Source organism: Tachyglossus aculeatus, chromosome 8 (assembly GCF_015852505.1).
Source record: "Tachyglossus aculeatus isolate mTacAcu1 chromosome 8, mTacAcu1.pri, whole genome shotgun sequence".
NCBI lineage: Eukaryota > Metazoa > Chordata > Mammalia > Monotremata > Tachyglossidae > Tachyglossus > Tachyglossus aculeatus.
The window spans coordinates 18,043,687-18,063,961 of NC_052073.1; the positions used below are offsets into that span (position 1 = coordinate 18,043,687).

A 20,275-nucleotide genomic window follows, 5' to 3' on the forward strand; every position below is an offset into this window, starting at 1 on the left:
AACTTCCAGAATGATCAAAGGAAGTTGTGTTAGGATTTTGGTGGGCTGCCCAGGCCAGGTTGGAGTCTGCTCTCAGAATGTGACTGGCATGTCCAATGTTTTAAATCTGAAATCATAAATAAAGCTTATAATATTGGTGCAGTAACTTTAAAAGGAACACATTCTGATCAAGTATTTGGGAGGGCTCGAGAAGCCATAACTGAAAGGTGTTGTTGAGCTGGGCAGGGGGAGCCAGGGCAGAGAAACACAGTGAATAACTGAGCATTTGGTTACTGAAGCAAAGTGAGGTGGTAAAGCAAGGGGTGGGTTAAATAGGTCATGACCAGAGAGGGGTAAGAAATGGAGTGGGAAGAAAGTGAAAGGAAGAAAATAAAGAGAAAATGAGACAGGGAGGGAGAATGTAGGAAAGAGGAAGGGAAGATTGGAAAAGGGGAGAGGACAGCAGTAAGGGGGAATAAGGAGAAAGTTGAGAAGGGCACAGAGAAAGGGAGGGGTGAATATATTTCTTTCTTCTCTACCACCCTTCAGTATTGATCTCTACTGCTCCTCTGAGCCACCAGACCCCAGCCCTTATGCCAATTCCAGGCTGTTACGGATTAAAGTTTCCACTTTTCATCCCTGCCCTCTGTCGGTATCAGTCTTGGACAGCAATATCTCTGTCTGATAGTAAACATGATGGCCAGAACACAACAGAATGGGGTTTTGGGGAAATACATCACCTGTTCATGCTTTAAAGCTTCTCATTTATGACTCCAAAACTCACTTCAGATGTGGCAGAAATAATGGTGGTGGTGGTGACTACAGTGCCAAACAGCAGCAACCAGGCTGCATTGCCAGGTCACTTCCCAGCTCCAGCTCCTGCTCCATTGCACTGTGCAGAGCCACTGGCTGGCACCAGACTGAAAAGCAATGGGAATTCAGCCCCGCAGGCTTTAAATCGGTGTTGTTGCTCAGGAGCTTCTGTCCCTGCCACGATTCTTGAGAATTCCCCAGGATGCCTAGTAGGTAGTGTTGGGGCTAAAAGGGGAGATGGCTTGTCATCCTGGGTACCTCATTGAGTCCCTCGAACCTTTCTCTCCTTTCCATCATCTGTTTCATTCCTCTTCTCTCCCTCTTTGTCTCTTTCCTTTCCCTTCCCCTCCCTCTCTGTTTCATCTCTCCCCAACCTCTCTAGCTTCCTGTCCAATTCTCTGTAACTGTCTTTGCCCCCTTTTAACTACTTCCTTATCTTATTGTGTATGAGCCCACTGATGGGTAGGGACTGTCTCTATATGTTGCCAATTTGTACTTCCCAAGCGCTTAGTACAGTGCTCTGCACATAGTAAGCGCTCAATAAATACGATTGATGATGATGATGATGATATAGCTATAATTCTATTTATTCTGATGGGTACTGACACCTGTCTACCTGTTTTGTTGTCTGTCTCCCCCTTCTAGACTGTGAGCCCATTGTTGGGTAGGGACCATCTCTATATATACATATATACCTGTATATATGTATATATGTTACCTGTATATATGTTTGTACATATTTATTACTCTATTTATTTATTTATTTATTTTACTTGTACATATCTATTCTATTTATTTTATTTTGTTAATATGTTTGGTTTCGTTCTCTGTCTCCCCCTTTTAGACTGTGAGCCCACTGTTGGGTAGGGACTGTCTCTATATGTTGCCAACTTGTACTTCCCAAGCGCTTAGTACAGTGCTTTGCACACAGTAAGCGCTCAATAAATACGATTGATTGATTGATTGATTATATGTTGCCGATTTGTACTTCCCAAGCACTTAGAACAGTGCTCTGGACACAGTAAGTGCCCAATAAATATGATTGATTGAATGAATGAATTTAGCTCCCTCTCTTCATCATTGTCTCTTTCTTTCTCTTTCCATCCCCTCAAAACTCTGCCCATTAAGTGGTCCATTCCTCCTTATTCCTCCCTGTTTTCCACTCCCCCAGTATCCCACCCTCAGTTCATGTCCCAGTCCATCCCCATATTCATAATTAAAATCTGTCATTTGAGATGGGCCCAAGTCTCACAACCAGATAGAATGGTGGGTAACATTTCAGCTCTGGAAAGTCTTCAGTTTTCTCCGAAATCTGATGCCTGAGACCAACATGTTAAGCAGTGGGAGGCTTAGGCAATAGAAATCTGTGCAGACATTCAGTCCACCGTTGCCAATGAGGACTTTAGGTTGTTATGAGATTTCTTTAGCTGTAAGTTTGTACATTTCTTTGTACTTTCAGGCTGAATCTGCAATTCATTGAGTATACTTGTGCAGCAACTAGGAGCTGTTCATTTCAATAGTAATTAAAGTGTTCATGAGGAACACCAGATCAATCTAAGGTCTGAGAGCAATGACTCATAGTGCTTTCACATCTAATAACTTCTTTTATCCCCACAATATCATAGTGAGATAGGAAATAGAAATGTTGGTCCTTACTTCATGAAGGGAAAGCTAATGAGCAGAGAGTGTAAGTGATTTGTCTGCTATCACACTTAGAATCAGTGGTAAAGCTCATACTAGAACTCACAAATGCTGACTCACAAACCACCACTCTGTTCCACTCTCCTCTCTTTTCCAAAACTTTTCAGTAAGAGCACACCATGGTAGAAACCACTAGCCTATGGTTGTCCTTCCCTCCTCTTTTGCCTTTTCCCCACCACCCCCACCATATCACTTGTCACAAGCTTGTAGAACCAAAGTGGAAATTGTTGCTCAAAATGGTGATGAGATGATGTAACTGATACTTCCTGTAAGGCAATCAGTAACTTTGATCTCAACCGCGTGCACAGACTCCTTTGTGTGGAAGTGAGCCCATATGTGTGGTTAAATCAAAGTTGATAGCATGGCAAAGTTCTCAGAGTAAGTTTCCATCATGCCCTTGTTTAGAAAGTGCTACACTCCAGCAAGGTAAATAGTTCAATTCAGTAGGTAGTTTCTGAAAGGAAAAATGTTTATATTTGGTGTTCTTACTGTACTTACCTGTGAAAAATCATTGGTACTTGACGCAAATCTGTTTACAAAGGGAGCAGAACTGGTAAAGTTCAGGCTCAGTCATTCAGTCAGTCATATTGATTGAGCACTTGCTGTGTGCAGAACACTGTACTAAGCACTTGGAAAGTACAATTCAGCAGTAACATTTGGATTCAGGCCCATCCAACTGCAGCGGAAGCCTTTCCAGGGCAACTTGAGTCTGCCAGAGCAACAGTTCATCGCAGATGCAAAACTGAAAAGAAGAACTACATCAGACCAATTCTTTGTGAGCTCTGGGGGTGTTTGCTTTCATCTGCCTCTTTGTTTGGACTCTATTATCTCTTCCCATTTACTATACCTCTTTCATCATTCTTTGCCGCTCTTTGTGGTAATACATAGGTTTAGCTTGGGGGTCCGAAGTTCTAAATCTTTAAGTACTGCCTTAAAAATCAGCTCCCGATAGGGCACATCAGAAGCCTTTGAGTTCATGTTCAGTGGGCCTGTCTTGGGCCTCACATACTTCTGACTAAGCAAAGGTTCACATAGTCTTCCAAGGTTAGCAGTCACCTCTTTGCCTGGTGACATTAGTCAAGCACTAAGGCCCCTTCTTCCTCCCCTGCCCCCACCAGCCTTCTCCTTTTCCTAGGTTTACCAAACAGGGTGGCCCAGGAGTGTCAGAGATCATGAAGTGCAGGGATCCCACCAAGCCTTCAGGCCCAGAAGCCCTCATTACTTTTCTTTTTATTAAATGCTGAAATGTTTGCCACCAGGAGTCACCATCCAAAGCTTTATTCAAGGAAATGATACCTTCTTTTGCAACCTGTGTCTTTCCTGACATTCACTGAAGCTGAAATTACAGAAAGGGGATGATATCCTGTGAACATCTTTGAGCAGAACAGGAAAGTACACAGAAGCTGAATTTTTACAAACTTGTCCTTTGAAAGCATTCATCTATCGGAAGGTAGGGTGAAACAACCAGATTTCCTTGATCAGCTATTCAGGTGGGGACATTTTTCTTCTCATCCAGCTCAGGTCAAGATCATGAGGAATTTCATTTTACACAGAAGCCACAATTTTTCTCTGCTACCTTGTGTATCCCCTAATAAGGGTACAAAAAAGTAAAAATGATTTTGCTCTTTCAGCAGCATTAAGAAAAAATTTACCCTCTCAGTTCATGTTTAAGTGGTATGATCAATAATGGTAGTAATAAGAGAAATATTGGAGGTAGCATGTTTACCAACTCCGTTGTATTGTACGTTCCCAAGTGCTTAATACAGTGCTCTGCACAAAGTAACTATTCCCTAAATAAGATTGATCAATTGAATGATTGATTGATATTGGGCTACCACTGGGTACAGAGCTCTGAACTAAGACTTTGGGAAAGCAGACCAGATATAAGGGACACATTCCCTGCCCACAAAGTGATTACCCTGTAATGAAGCATTCATCACTACTAATTTGCTTCCCTTCTCCTGTGCTTTTAGAAGAGGATCACATTTCCCGTCCTCTTCAGAATGCCCTTCCATTTCTTTGGTAAAACTTGGCATTAGGTTCAGCCTGGGTGGTCACTGTGGCTCAGTGGAAAGAGCATGGGCTTGGGAGTCAGAGATCATGGGTTCTAATCCTGGCTTTGCCACTTGTCAGCTGTGTGACTTTGGGAAAGGCACTTCACTTCTCTGTGCCTCAGTTACCTCATCTGTTAAATGGGGATTAAGACTGTGAGCCCCAGGTGAGACAACCTGATCACCTTGTATTCCTTCCCAGCGCTTACTCGCAAAGAGTAGGCACTTAACAAATACCATTATTATTATTATTATTGTTGTTATCAAGGCCCCACCCAAAAACAAGGGAAATCCCTTTCCCTTGGGTGCAGGAAATTAGCATCACAAGTCTTCCCTTATGAGGAGGATGGCAGACCTCAGCATCAGCTTTCCATCAATGACTGTCTGCCCTATTCTGTGTGCAGGGTCTGTGGTTATGCAGACTTCTGTTCTCCCTCAAGTATTAGCATTTCTGTGATCCAAACAGAACTCTTCATCTCCCTGACTTTTATCAGTTCTGGAAACCATTTTTCCTCCATAGATATTTTAGCCAAGTGTGTAATCGGCAGGGAAATTGTTAGTGCTGAGAGAAAAAGCCTCGAGGCCTTTTTTTCCCAAATTATGCAATGTGAGATTTGTTTATCTTTAAAGCCTTAGTCGGGGTTCATGCCTTGAAGAGCTCGCATGGGCATCTAAGCAGCAACCGTAGCTGCCTGTGCTAAAAGAGGAAGATTTAAGACCCTGCCTTGGGCAGATAGAGCTCTCAAATTTCCTTTGCCCTGAAACATTGTCAAAGTATGGATTAAACAATGAGGTCAGTCAGACCTCTCACTGGTTTAAGTAGCAATATAATGTAGGGTTCCTCCAACCCCACTGGAAACAACTGAGGGTTACTTAATGCTGTCTAGCATGTGACCTCTCTTGAACAGCAAAGTGAGACATCTCTCTACCTGGTCTTTAATTGCAAATGATCTCATTAACACAGTAGTAATGTGCAGGACTCTAATGAGTGCTGGTGTGTTCTAAAAATAACCAACATATTTCTTTTGTGAATTAAAGGATGTAGCCCAGGGCCCCTCTCCCTACAGCACAAGCTGTCAAATCCAACATCTTTTTCATCACTGTCTTCAGATAATGTTTCCCGAGCCCCCACTATATGGCAGAGCTACAGAAAATGTACGAAAATCCAGTTCGCCATTTTCTAAGAGCTTATATAGGGAAGAATCTGTAAGGGGGAAATAATCGGTTTTAAAATATCATCACTGAGAGTCTGCTAACATACCAATCATTAAGAATGCAGCTCATGAGAGTCTTTTGTAATTCTTAGGTGGCCAGGGTAATGGAAACTTCCAAAAGGAAGATTGTAAGATTGTAATCTCAGTGCTCCAAGGCAGTACCTTTCTGTCATGGTCACCACAAAGGGTTAAATAGAACCATATCACTGACCAGAAATATGAGAAGACCCATTGATATATGAGTAAAAGACGGCAGAGCAGGAATGCTTGCCTCTGGCTCTACTCTCAGCCAAAAATTGTTTTTTAAATATGAGAATTGTAGCGAGACTGTCTTTATCAGAAATGTCCCAGAAAGCCATATGTGCTGATTAGTACAGCCAAATTCATCAAGGTTGTGTGTTTTCATACTTGGATTGAAAGTGCATTTTACATTACAGTAGTGTAGTAGCTTGATTGATCCGAGATGGAAAAGTCTTTGGGTTCTAAACTGACACTTTAGCTCTGGAAAAATTGAATGAAGCATATTAACATACAGACAGGAGTCTGGCCTAATTGGACCATCTCCTCTGCAACTTTCTAAAAATTAGGAGGTGGCTTAGAAGCTCTGCAGCTATTCATCATGTTCAATATTGAATGCCGAAGTCATTCTCTCCAAGGGGCCTTCCTCCTCACTGCTTCCAATACCAAAGCAAAATATGATTCTTCTTCCCTTTAAGCATCACCTCAGTTTGAATTATCTTGGAATGAATGGAAGAACACATAGCAGCTTGGAGAGAAGATCCCAAAGCTGTCTGAAAATGCTGCTGGCTTACTTGGGGTGGGCAGCATGGCCTAAGGGAAAGAGCCCAAGACTGAGAGTTAGGTTCTAATCCTGACTCCACCACCTGCCTGCTGTGTGATCTTGGGCAAGTCATTTCATTTAACTGTTCCTCAGTTTAGTCCTCTTTAAAACAGAGAACTCACACCTGCTCTCTCTCCTCCTTAGACTATAAGGCCCTTGAGTCTGAGCTGATTATCTTGTGTCTACCCAAGCCTTATCATGTGCTTGAGCATTTAGTAAGCACTTAACAAATATCTCTGTATTATTATTTTTTTAAGTACTGTTATTATATCTACTTTCTAGTCGGCATTGGAATGTACACTCCTTAGTGCATTGCCAAAATATAATTCCAGCACAACCCAAAGTTTCTCATCCAAATACATCCATGTCTCAAAGGGCTGAAGAGCACGATGCCTTTTTGCACATGGTCGTAGAATTTCAGTGCCAGCATCTCAGTTATCCCCTGCCAAAATGAAAAGACAACATTCTGGGTTCGGGGAGAAGAGCACATTTGGTCTGTGACACTATTACTGTTTTTGTTGTACTCACTGTTGCCAGAATTTTCTAATTTATTGCCACAAAGCTGCTGGCAAAGTACTCCTGGTGCCCAAGGCAATATGGGGAGCCTAAAAATGGTGCAGTTGCTGGCCCCAGATTCTCCAACAACTGGAAACTCTAAGTAAATCTAGGAGATCAATCAAATAGAAATATTTCTTACAGATTTTTTCATGTTCTTGCAAAAATATGGAGAGAATGTAACCAAAACAATAGCAGCAGGGAAAAATTGTTAGTGACCACAGACACCTGGAGGGGAGATAATCTACTTAGATGAGAGCACAGCACCCCATGTTAGAGTCTAGAAACCTAACAGAGTAATATACCATTGTACTCACACAGCACTGAAAGCTTTAGGATCCTGAATCCATTAATCTTCCCGAACCTTCCTTTTAAGTGGGTGAGGAGCAGGATTGAAGAGAACAAGAACACAGGCAGAATATATTTGTCTTGGAAGAACTGTCCCTTTGTCTCTTGTCTGCTATGTTAATCATAATGATAATGGTTAAAAACTGTGGTATTTGCTAAGCCTTTACTGTGGACCAAGCACTGGGGTAGAAACAAGGTAATCCCATCAGATACAGTATAAACAGGAAAGAGAATAGGTATTGAATCCACATTTGTCAGAAGAGGAAACTGAGGCATGGAAAAATGAAATGACTTGTCAAGGTCAAAAAAGTAGAAAGTGGGTGGGCAGGGAGACAGAAGGCCCACAGCCTAACCTCAGTCATACTGCTAGACAGTTCTGTGTCTCGCTTAACCTCTCTATGCCTCAATTTCCTCCTCTGTAAAATGGGAGTACCTTTGTGCCTTTTAGATTGTGGGCCCCATATGAAATGAGGACAGGACCCTTTACTATCTGTTCATCTTGTTTCTTTTAAGCACTTACTATGTGCCAAGCACTACACTAAACACTGGAACAGATACAAAGATAATCAAGTCTGACAGTTGCTATCCACTATAATTTTGTCTATTTTAAGTGCTCAACAAATATAATAATAATTATTATTGCACTAATAATCTTCATAGTTATTGATATTTTTTGAAATTAATGTCAAGTTTTGTTGACTCTGGGAAGTTCAATTTTTAGGCATTTGTATGTAGAGTCTCTAGAAAATCTCTAATCCCTTGGAATGGATTCTGCATCTGCAAAACCCGAACCCCACAGAGAAAAACCAACGTCTCTTCTTCTCCATCTATTGATGTGGCTTTAGCTTGATCCAAGATCACTGTTGCAGCAGCATATGCCATTTATTCTCTAGTAAATCCCCATCTTCTCTGCTGAGCTTGCTCACCAGGGTGCTTATTAGGGTATTGGGATGATTCTGTTACCAGATATCGTCCCCAAACTCCTTCCATATTTCAGTTCCTACATTGGTATTAGGTGGTCCAACAACCTGTCCAAATCCTATTCAGTGACATGCAAGAAAAACCTTGTAATTTAAGGTTTTCTTTTTGACACTAAGAAAAACAGTTGCCTTAACTGCCTCTCGCTACATACTAAAAAATGAAAAGTCAGTCATTAGTTATTAACCGTGTTATCCTTCTGGTGCCTATTACTGGAGTGTTTTAATGAGAGGGCCTTGACATTTCACAAGCCTGAAAGTTATCAACACTTGGGTTCATCTGTAGTTGGATTTGCTATATATCACTTTTCTTGTTAACGTTGCTGTTTCAGAGATAGTAGGTGGAGAGGGCTTAGTTAGAGTTGTCGCCGAAATTAAGAGTTGCAGTTGTTTCATTTTGATGGGAAATGAGTTAGATTTACTAATGAGGACTTCATATCCCAACTACAGTGGTAATTTCAAGAATTCGTTTTTATACTGTTCTTCCTCCTTCTGCCTCCCCCTTCCCCACATCATCTCTCCCCGCTTCCTACTGCCTTCATTTTCTTAAACTCAGAACTGTTAATTAATACTCAAAGCTAACAAAATATATCTAAGCTACTAATACAATCACCAGGGATTTGCTCATTAATCAAATACCCTGTTGAAGTCATTGGAATTGCTGCCTTTTCTTTCACTAAATGCATTTGGTTTCTCCACAGTGCTATAAACGAGGAGTGAAGAACCTAAGGTGTTAGCAGTACAATTGTTTGGAAGGTGAAGAGCTATTTGTAAAAGCAAAGGTTCAGGAGATGATTATTGTTTGGTATTACTGACACCAAGATTGTCTAAGGTTAAAACAGAAAATGATCTGCTGAAGAGAGACTAAGCACTCAATAAATACCACTGATTGATAAATTGATCCTCTCTCGTTCTCTTCATAACCAAAACTTCTCCCAGCTTCTCTACTGCTTTTCCCTACATTTCCCCAGGAGGTGTTTGATTCCCTAGGTCCTTCTCAACAGAAGAAACAAATGGCTACAGATTGGTCAAAAACTCTTGAGGTGTCAGGTGGAAGGTTCTGGTAACCAACCAATAACCATGAGTTAATAACTGAGTACTCACTAGAATACTAAAGAATCGTTGACCTTCAAAGTAGATTTTGGGGACTAAGGGGACTTCTTTTGGAACGAGTTCTGAGTGCTTCTCCCTATGCTATATTCAGGGCTTCACCTGCTTCAGTAGCTTAACTAGGACAACGACTTACCAGGATAGGGTCTGCGTGAGGCAGTTGCCCAAAGGCGGCCACATTGGATACAGAATTCCAGCTCTCTATTTCAGTAGCAAGTGTTGCTAATCGAGAAGCAGTGTGGCCTAGTAGATAGATCACAGGCCTTAGAGGCAGAAGGACCTGTGTTCTAATCCTGGCTCTGCCACTTTCATTCATTCATTCAATCATTTACTGAGCATTTACTGTGTGCAGAGCACTGTACTAAGCACTTGGGAAGTACAAGTTGGCAACATATAGAGACGGTCCCTACCCAACAATGGGCTCACAGTCTAGAAGGGGAGACAGACAACAAAACAAAACATGTAGACAGGTGTCAAGTTATCAGAATAAATAGAAGTAAAGCTAGATGCACATCATTAACAAAATAAATAGAATAGTAAATATGTACAAGTAAAATAAATAGAGCAACGAATCTGTACAAACATATATACAGGTGCAGTGGGGAGGGGAAGTAGGTAGGGCAGGGGGGGAAGGAGAGGAGGAGAGGAAAAATGGGGCTCAGTCTGGGAAGGCCTCCTGGAGGAGGTGAGCTCTCAGTAGGGCTTTGAAGGGAAGAAGAGAGCTAGCTTGGTGGATGTGGGGAGGGAGGGCATTCCAGGTCCGGGGGAGGACGTCGTCCGGGGGTCGACGGCGGGATAGGCGAGAATGAGGAACAGTGAGGAGGTTAGTGGCAGAGGAGCGGAGGGTGCCGGCTGGGCTGTAGAAGGAGATTACAGAGGTGAGGTAGGAGGGAGCGAGGTGATGGAGAGTCTTGAAGCCGAGAGTGAGGAGTTTTTGCTTGATGTGTAGGTTGACTGGTAGCCACTGGAGATTTTTGAGGAGGGGAGTAACATGCCCAGAGTGTTTCTGCACAAAGATGATCTGGGCAGCAGCATGAAGTATAGACTGAAGTGGGGAGAGACAGAAGGATGGGAGATCAGAGAGGAGGCTGATGCAGTAATCCAGTCGGGATAGGATGAGAGATTGAACCAGCAAGGTAGCGGTTTGGATGGAGAGGGAAGGGCGGATCTTGGCGATGTTGCGGAGGTGAGACCAGCAGGTTTTGGTGACGGATTGGATGTGAGGGGTGAACGAGAGAGCGGAGTCGAGGATGACACCAAGGTTGCGGGCTTATGAGATGGAAAGGATGGTAGTGCCATCTATAGTGATGGAAAGTCAGAGAGAGGGCAGGGTTTGGGAGGGAAGATAAGGAATTCAGTCTTGGACATACTGAGTTTTAGATGGGCAGACAGTGCTTAGCTGTATGACTTTGGCCAAGTCATTTCACTTCTCTGGACCTCAGTTATCTCATCTGTAAAGTGGGAATTAAGACTGCCAACTATGTATGAGACATGGACTGCGTCCAACCTGGTCATCTTGTATGTACCCCAGCATGTAGAGCATTGTCTGGCACATAGTAAGCACTTAACAAATACCATAAGGAAGTGTTACTCAGCAAGTTCCTACATGTGTGTTTTTCACATTTATTTATCATTCATTCATTCAGTTCATTCAATCATATTTATTGAGTGCATACTGTGTGCAGAGCACGGTACTAAGCACTTGGGATGTACAAGTTGGCAACAGATAGAGGCGGTCCCTACCCAACAACGGGCTCACAGTCTAGAATGTCTTGATCTTCAACTGTGTGAATTAAAAAATTCAAACAGTGCTTAGAATACAACTTGGTGACATTTAAGCACAAGTACAGAAGCAGTAATTGCCACCTGAAGAGTCTTATCTGACTTTTCAGCAAAAGCGAATAACTGAAAACCATGTGGAGAATTCATTGGACTGTTGGGCTGTTACTTTTTCACTATCATGATTAATAAAAATTACTTTTGTCTCTTTAGTATTGTCAATCAGTGCTATGTATTGTACTAAGCTCTTGGGAGAGTACAGCACAACAGAGTTCATAAACATGTTCTCTGCCCACAGTAAACTCACGTTCTAGAGTGGGAGAACAGACATTAACATAAGTAAATTTACAGATATGTGCGTAAGTGCTGTGGGGCTGACAGTGGAATGAATATGAAGTGCTCAAAGGGTACATATACAAGTGCATGGGTGATGCAGAAGGGAGAGGAAGTTGCGGAAAGAGGGATTAATCAGGGAAGGCCCCTTGGAGCAGATGTGACCTTAACAAGGCTTTGAAGGTCGGGAGAGTGGTGGTCTGGTTTATTTGGAGAGGGAGGGAGTCCCTGGCTAGAGGGAGGATGTAAGAAAGGAGCCAGCAGTGAGATAGATGAAATTGAGGCACAGTGAGCAAGCTGGTGCCAAAGGAGCTAAGTGTGCAGGCTGGGCTATAGTAAGAAATCAGTAAGGTAGGAGGAGAGGAGCCGACTGAGTGCCCTAAGGTCTTTGGTATGGAATTTGTTCGGTGCAGAGCTGGATGAGCAACCATTGGTACTTGAAGAGTAGGGAAACATGGACTGAACAGTTTTAGAAAAATGGTGCAGGCAACAGAGTGAAATATGGAGTGGGGAGAGGCGGGAGGAAGAATGGTCAGTGAGAAGACAGAAGCAATAATCACAGAGGGTTAGGATAAGTGCTTGGGTCCACATAGGAGCAGTTTGGATGAAGAGGAAAGGGCAGATTTTAGTGATACGAAAGTAGAACTGACAGGATTTGGTGACAGATTGAATGTGCTCCCCCCCCGCCCCAGCCAGCCCTACCTCCTTCCCCTCCCCGCTGCACCTGTATATATGTTTATCAGTATATTTATTACTCTATTTATTTTAATTGTACATATTTACTATTCTATTTATTTTGTTAATGATGTGCATCTAGCTTTACTTCTGTTTATTCTGATTACTTGACACCTGTCCACCTGTTTTGTTTTGTGGTCTGTCCCCCTTCTAGACTGTGAGCCCGTTGTTGGGTAGGGACCATCTCTATGTGTTACCAACTTGTACTTTCCAAGCACTTAGTACAGTGCTCTGCACACAGTAAGTGCTCAATAAATACGATTGAATGAATGAATGAATGAATGAATGAGAGATAAGTTAAGGATAATGCCAAGTTATGGGTTTGTGATATAGAAAGGATATTGGTTTGGTGTACAGGGATGGGAAAGACATGGTCAAGGTTTGGGTGGGAAGATAAGAAATATGTTTTGGACTTGTGTAGTTTGAGGTGTCGGTATGACATCCTTGTCTGTCTCACCCTTCTAGACTGTGAGCCCGCTGTTGGGTAGGGATCCTCTCTATCTGTTGCCAACTTGTACTTCCCAATCACTTAGTACAGTGCTCTGCACACAGTAAGTGCTCAATAAATACGATTGAATAAATGAATGAATGTCCTGAAGGCAAGAGGAAATATGAGATTGCAGTGAAGGAGAGAGGTCAGGGCTGGAAAGGTACATTTGGGAAACATCTGCATAAAGGTGGTAGTTGAAGCTATTTAACTAATAATAATAATAATAATAACAATAATAATAATAATGGCATTTGTTAAGCGCTTACTATGTGCCAAGCAACGGAGTGAGGATAGAAAGGGGACCCAAAACTGAGCCTGGAAAGCTTGCAACTACAAAAGGCTGGGTGGCAGAAGAATACTCCTGCAAAAGAGACGGAGAGAGTACATTTATCCTCTCGGGTTTTTTTTTTTCTTTTATAATTTGTCAATTCATAAGATTTGGAATTTGGCAGTGTCTCTTCCCCTATTCATTAGAGGACATTAATGGGTTCTACTCTACTAAGGCTAAAACAGCGTTAACTAATTTCTGTAAACATATGGCCTGTTTCTTCAGCCTTTACCAAAGCAAAGTGATCACAGATGAAGCCTTTAAGAGCCAAGTTTCTTGCTGGCTGTACCTCATTCTTCAGATTTGCTTTCAAATGCTCACATAAAAATTACCCAAGCAACTTTTCCACAAGCTGGCTGGGCACTCAGATACTTTTTACCCTGAAACATGAGACTATTGATTATTTGCTCCATGGGGCAGATTTGTAGACACGGCTGGCTCTACAATGGTGAAGGGGCCAAGCAGATGTTTTTGAGAACATGAAAGCAGGGGATGGGTTGGGACCCTGATTGTTTCACGGATTTACAGTCCCAAAAGTAATAATTATAATAATTATGGTATTTGTTAAGCACTTACAATGTGTCAAGCACTATTGTAAGTGCTGGGGTAGATAAAAAATAATCAAGTTGTCCCACGGGGGCTCAGAGACTAAGTAAGAGGGAGAGGGACTTAATCCCTGTTTTACAGATGAGGTAAGTGAGGCACAGAGAATTTGAGTGACTCGCCTACAATCACACAGCAAACAACTGGCAGAGCTGGGATTAGTCCCCAGGTCCTCTGATTCCCTGGACACAGCTCTTTCCACTGAGCCACGCTGCTTCCGAAGAAGCCAGGGAACTGAGAGAATCTATGACACCTAGACTGTGAGCACTGTGTGGGATGAGGACTGATTCCCACCTGATAACCTTGTATCTCTCTAGTTTAGAACTTCATTGATGTTCCTTATTCTAGACTTCCCCTCCCTTCACTCATGCTGTTCTCCCAGCTTGGAACTCCCTTTCAAAGCACTTACCACACTCAAACCCTTTCGATTAATTTCCAAATTCTTCAAAAAGTCTTCCCCAATTAATCATTAAGCACCCTAAACATATAATTCCATCAGTCAATCCTAGTACCTACAAACTTATTTAATAGTCATTCCTAGACCACTTGGTATGTTTAGTCCATTATATATTCAGTGATCTATTTTGATTGCTCCTGTTATGTTTGTCTCCCCAATTAGAGTGTACACTACTTGAGAATAGGGAACATGTTACTTATAATAATAATAATTGAAGTATCTATTGTGCCCTTACTGTGTACCAACACCGTTCTAAGCTCTGGGGCAGATACAGGATAATCAGGTAAGACTAATTGTCTAAAGGGTAAGAAGAATAGGATTTCATCCCCATTTTACAGATGAAAAATGCACTAAGTCACAGAGAAGTTAAGTGACTTGTTCCTGTTCATACAGCAGACAAGTGGCAGAAGTGGAATTAGAATCCAAGTCTTTGAAGGCAGGGCCATGCCTCTTATTTTTCTCATATGTTCCTCAAGTGCCTAAAATGAGAAGCAACATGGCCTAGTGGAAAGAGCCCAGGCCTGGGAATCAGAGGGCCTGGGTTCTATTCCCAGCTCTGCAACTTGTTTGCTTTGTGACCTTGGGCAAGTCACTTAAATTCTTTGTGCCTCGTGTCCCTTATTTGCAAAATGGGGATTCACTATCTGTTCTCCCTCCTACTCAGTCTTTGAGCCCCTTGTGAAACCTGGTTATCTTGTATCTACCCCAGCTCTTAGTACAGTGCTTAACCCATAGTAAGCACTTAACAAATACCAAAATTATAATAATAATTATTATTATTACTAAAGCAGCTCTCTGTACATTTATTGATCAACAAATACTTTTAATGATGATGTTGAGGATAATGGGAAGTTGGAAAATGGTGTTAATCAGTGTAAGCTACCCAGAGGTGGCAACCTTGAGGTGTTATTTAAAAAATTTTTATAATTGGTAGGTGGACTGCATCCCTTGTTCTAGAGCAAGAAACAATCAAATGCTGGTAACACGGTGAACCATGAATGGTCAACTTCAAAATATTCGTCTTCTGAGTTCTTTGAAATGCACCAGAGATGTATGTAGTGTAAACTGATGACTCTGTTGAATGGGTATTCCTTTGTTTACTAACAGAAATGCTACCACCTGTACCGAAGTGTGTGCTTATCTTCTGGAGAATAGACTTATTTTAAAACTTAATTCAAGTAAAACCATGACATCTGTGGCATTTCCATTGTCTACATCCCTATGTGCTGTTCATATTTATGGCCTTAAAGATCAAGGTTTATGTTTATTATTTCTTCCTTAATCCTGATCTTAATGGGGATTCAGCAATCACTTCTCTGGAGCTAAAGGGGTCATTCTAATAATGTTCCAGTATCTTTTGAATCCCAAGGTGACTTCCTAATGCTTCCAGGAAAGAATTCCCTCATGACAAAACAAGTCTCTGGTACATATCCCCTCAGTGTGATTCTGTACATCATGGTTAACAGAAATTTTGAGTGCTGATCAGTACCACTCAAGAGTGAATGTGAAAGGTTTAGTTGAGCAAACTGAAATGTCCCTGGGAAGGAAGGCTGGTTATTAGAAGGAACTGAAGATAGACAGCCAGATTGTGATGCATTTATTTGGACATGTGCACGAATGCAAACTGCCTTGGATTGGATCCAAATCAAATGCCCAAACAGGTTATTCCACTCGTATCCCACTGCTTCTCTGGATGTCCTCCTTGCTCTAGCAGGCAGAGGAACAGGAAATGAGAATCCACACTTCCTAGAGCAGAACAGATAAGGTCTGATATAGAACTGTTAGCTACCAAGCATTACTTCAGACAGACACTTCACTGTTATAAGTCCAAATCCTTTAAAGACATCTGACAGATAGAATTGGGGATGTATTCCTTCCCTTCCATCCCAAGCGATCAGAATAAGTCTTTTGGTATTTTAAACTGGTAAATAGCCTCATCCTTTTGGCTCCCATTCTGACCCTCTGATTCCTAAACATTAATGAAATGGGAATGTCCACGTATCCAAGACTTGCAATGAATAGCACGTTTGGTGCAATTCATGTGGACAGCACAATCTTGATGGTTGGTTCCCTCCTGACTAGTCTAGCAAGATAAACAATAAAAAGGGACAATTCATAAACACAATGCATCTTTACACTATGTTAACTTTGAAGGAAGATACAATTTAATGCCTCTCTAAATGTCAAATAGGCTGCTTAAGATAAACTAGCTTATCGCTGTGTCACTCACTACCTGGTTTACCAGCCCAAATTGTCATCTTACTTCGTTTCAGGGACTGAGCAATTAAAATTGATGAGGGTAAAGGGTTAAACCTAAGAGACTCCTAATGAGGGATCTGCACTGTTTTTCTTTTCATTGAGCATTTGATGCAGTTTTCAGCATAAGCTTCTGATAAGCATCACTGAACATGTCTACAGTATATAAAAAAGTAACTTTTTCACCATCCTGTAAAAACTGATAGATGTGGGACTCTGCTGTTTATCTGAAATCCTAATTACAGATGCTGCATCCTTAGAATGTTAAATTCATGCAGTATTCCTTAGATTTCAAACTGGCCAAAAAGGAAATCTATAGAGATCTGAGCTTGGTAAACAGAATTTTGTGGGTTTTTATTTCAGAGTTACATCAACTGCAAATTCTATGAATTCAGTGATTTCCAAGGAAAAAGATTAACGACATCAGGCACACTACATATTTTACTGACTCTGCATGAATTAAACATAATGAATTTTTTTAAAGAAAACAAATAAGGCTTCAGGATTTTAAAGTCATAATGGTTGCATTACTAGAAAGATTAATTTTGCTTGCAGCTAATTCTGGAACTATTCTGGGAATGCACTTAAACAGGAAGTATTGTGTTGTGGGTTTCTGTGTCATCTTTTTATGTACATGGCCTGAATACACTGTGCTTTTTTGTAGTGTACTTTCCTCAGGAATTACTCTATAGTCGGTTATGCCAAAGGCATCAGTTATTCAGCTCGTATCGTCATCTTTAATTTCTACAGCGATAGGCTCAGAATTTCAGTCAGTAGTATTTACTGAGCCCTTACTATATGCAGAGCACTGTACTAAGCCCTTAGGTAAGTACAAAAGAGTTCATAGATGCAGTCCCTGAACTCAAGGAGCTTTCTATCTAAACAGATGAGAATGCTGCCTCTGACTTTACCCTTATGAAGCACTTAAGGGCCAGAAGAGACTTCAGTCCTAGGATGTTGAAATTAATGGACCTTAATCCTAAATTGGGAATGCAAAACAGACTCCATTAATGACAGAGATGGACGCTTTGGAGTGAATGTAGTGGTGGACTCCAGGGTAATCTGGAGAGGCCACTGTTCATATAGATAGGAATGACAGCACATCCCAATGACAGATGGCTGGCCAGGTGCTGGTATATACCTCTTTATGGGAATCATGACATCACAGTCTGAGGAGACTTACATATCTTGGGTCTAATCAACCAGCTATGTCAAAAATCTTTTGGGTTTTCTCCTCACTGACTGTGCTTCCTCCTTCCAAGAGGTTCTAAGCCAGGATAGTTTCTAAGAATGCATTTTTTACTTAGACATTATGAATAGCTATTCAGGTCAGACTGAACGATGGCTCCAAACATTTCATCAATTTTCATTCATGTTTCAATTGTGAAGCAAAGGGAAGGCTTCAACAGGCGCTGTTAAAAAAGAAAAGGAATTAAATATCCTTCCCTCTGTAGTGTGCATTTTCTCTGGAAAGAAGCATGGTTTAAATTAGACACACTTTATCCGAAGGAAGAAGCTTTTGTTTTTGTAACAGTCCAGTCCGGAGAGGTAGGAGGACCCTGAATGATTTTGGTTATAATCAGTTATTGGGCTCTGCTTTTCAAATAAAGTTCTTGTCCCCAGGAGAAAAAATAATATAAGGAGCAATAGGAACAGCAATGTAGAGTTTCCTACCAGTATCGGGACACAGCTAGCCCATTACTGTTGCTGTTCCCATAATTTCCCGTGCCAGCAGACTATATACAGTGATTAGCATGTGCAGTTTTGAGTGCATAAATAAACATGGAGATAGGTACCTATTATGTACTGCAGGAAGCATGGATATGCTGAGTCACTGAGATAGGATTTGGGGGTGTTAAAAGGGAAAAGAACTAAATGACATATACTGAATATTGTTTTTACTCAGTAGGCTTACTGTTGCACACCAGCTAAACTTTCCTGAGGTCTGGAATCTGAATACACTCACTAGCATTTGCAGCAAGTGACTGATTTCCCATATTTAATTGAGCGTGGTGTAACCGAGGTCTTCGCTAGAGAAGAGGAAGGGAAAGTGGAGACTTTGACTATCCAAGCTTAAACAATTAGACTTAATTTCTCTCAGGATTCCTTTAGTCTCTTGTCAAGTTTGTTCTAAACTAATAGAAGTAATTAGCAAATCACAGAAAGCCATCATGCAATAGGGAGCAATTTTGAGATAATAGAGAGTAAAACCGGACCCTGGCAATGATTCAAGAGTTCAAAATTAGAGCCTTTGCTTTGTATTTTAAACAGACGTTTAAGAACATTTCCAAATGTTCCTGCCTGTTTCTTGGTTCAGATCAAGCCAACTAATGATTTGTGTAGAATAATTGTTTATCACCTCACCAGTAATTTTCCTTATTTAGTGCACTCTCACTTTGTATATAAAAATCTCTGTTCCCTGGATAATATGTATCTCTTCATGCCATGCAGATGCTTTGGCCATATATCATGAATCAGAAGGTGTATCTAATGACTTTGAAAAATTGAAATACTTGCAGGAGGCTTTTCTTTTTAAATAATTTGAGATGTTTCTAGTGTGATGTCTTCACAGACCAATTTCTTCAAATAGACTCATAGCTTCCATGCACAAAGATTTTACCTATATATCATTGATTAAGTATGCATTCGAATACAATTCTTACCCAGCATATTCACATTTTTATATGTACACCCAGTTCCACTTGAACACATTTTCATTATGCTATTTGGATATACAGTGATGGAAGAATTATAAAATGATGTTCCCCTAGTGAGGCAATTCTGATATAACACAATCCACAAATTGATGTAAATAGATTTGGTGTAGGAAGAAATGGTTATGTATATGCATGTGGTATAATAATAATGATGGCATTTATTAAGTGTTTACTATGTGCAAAGCTCTTTCTGTACAAAGATAATCCGGGCAGCAGCGTGAAGTATAGATTGAAGTGGGGAAAGACAGGAGGATGGGAAATCAGAAAGGAGGCTGATGCAGTAATCCAGTCAGAATAGGATGAGAGATTGAACCAGCAAGGTAGCGGTTTGGATGGAGAGGAAAAGGCGCATCTTGGCGATGTTGTGGAGGTGAGACCAGCAGGTTTTAGTGACGGATTGGATGTGTGGGATGAATGAGAGAGGAGGCAAGGATGACACCAAGGTTGCGAGCTTGTGAGACGGGAAGGATGGTAGTGCCGTCTACAGTGATGGGAAAGTCAGGGAGAGGACAGGGTTTGGGAGGGAAGATAAGGAGCTCAGTCTTGGACATGTTGAGTTTTAGATGGCAGGCAGACATCCAGAAGGAGATGTCCTGAAGGCAGGAGGAGATTCGAGCCTGGAGGGAGGGAGAGAGAACAGGGATGGAGAAGTAGACTTGGGTGTCAGGCAAGCTATGTAAAGGTTAAGTGCCTTGCCCTTAAGAAACTATGAGTCACTGGAGAAAGTTGGCATAGAAACTAATTCAGGAATCTATCTACTAGAACATAAGACCAAGGATGAAAATGCATCTTTTCAGAGGCTAACAATGAAGTAGCTCAGGTACATTCATACATCTTTACAACTGTTATGGAACAGACCTTCTATGGCCCCTGCCTGTGTCTGAAATGATTTTCCTTTATTTACCCGGTACGTAGCTCAGTCCTTGAGACCGAGTAGGCATTTAATAAATATGGTACCTAACTAACTACATATTTGCTACTGCAACCC

The 20,275-nt window shown here is 41.4% G+C and overlaps 1 protein-coding gene across 1 annotated transcript in view; it reads left to right on the forward strand.

The window, feature by feature from the left end:
• The window catches only part of CDH4 (cadherin 4), a 724,668-nt gene that overhangs the window by 402,895 nt on the left and 301,498 nt on the right, over window positions 1-20,275 (forward strand). The gene's annotated exons all lie outside the window — the stretch shown is intronic.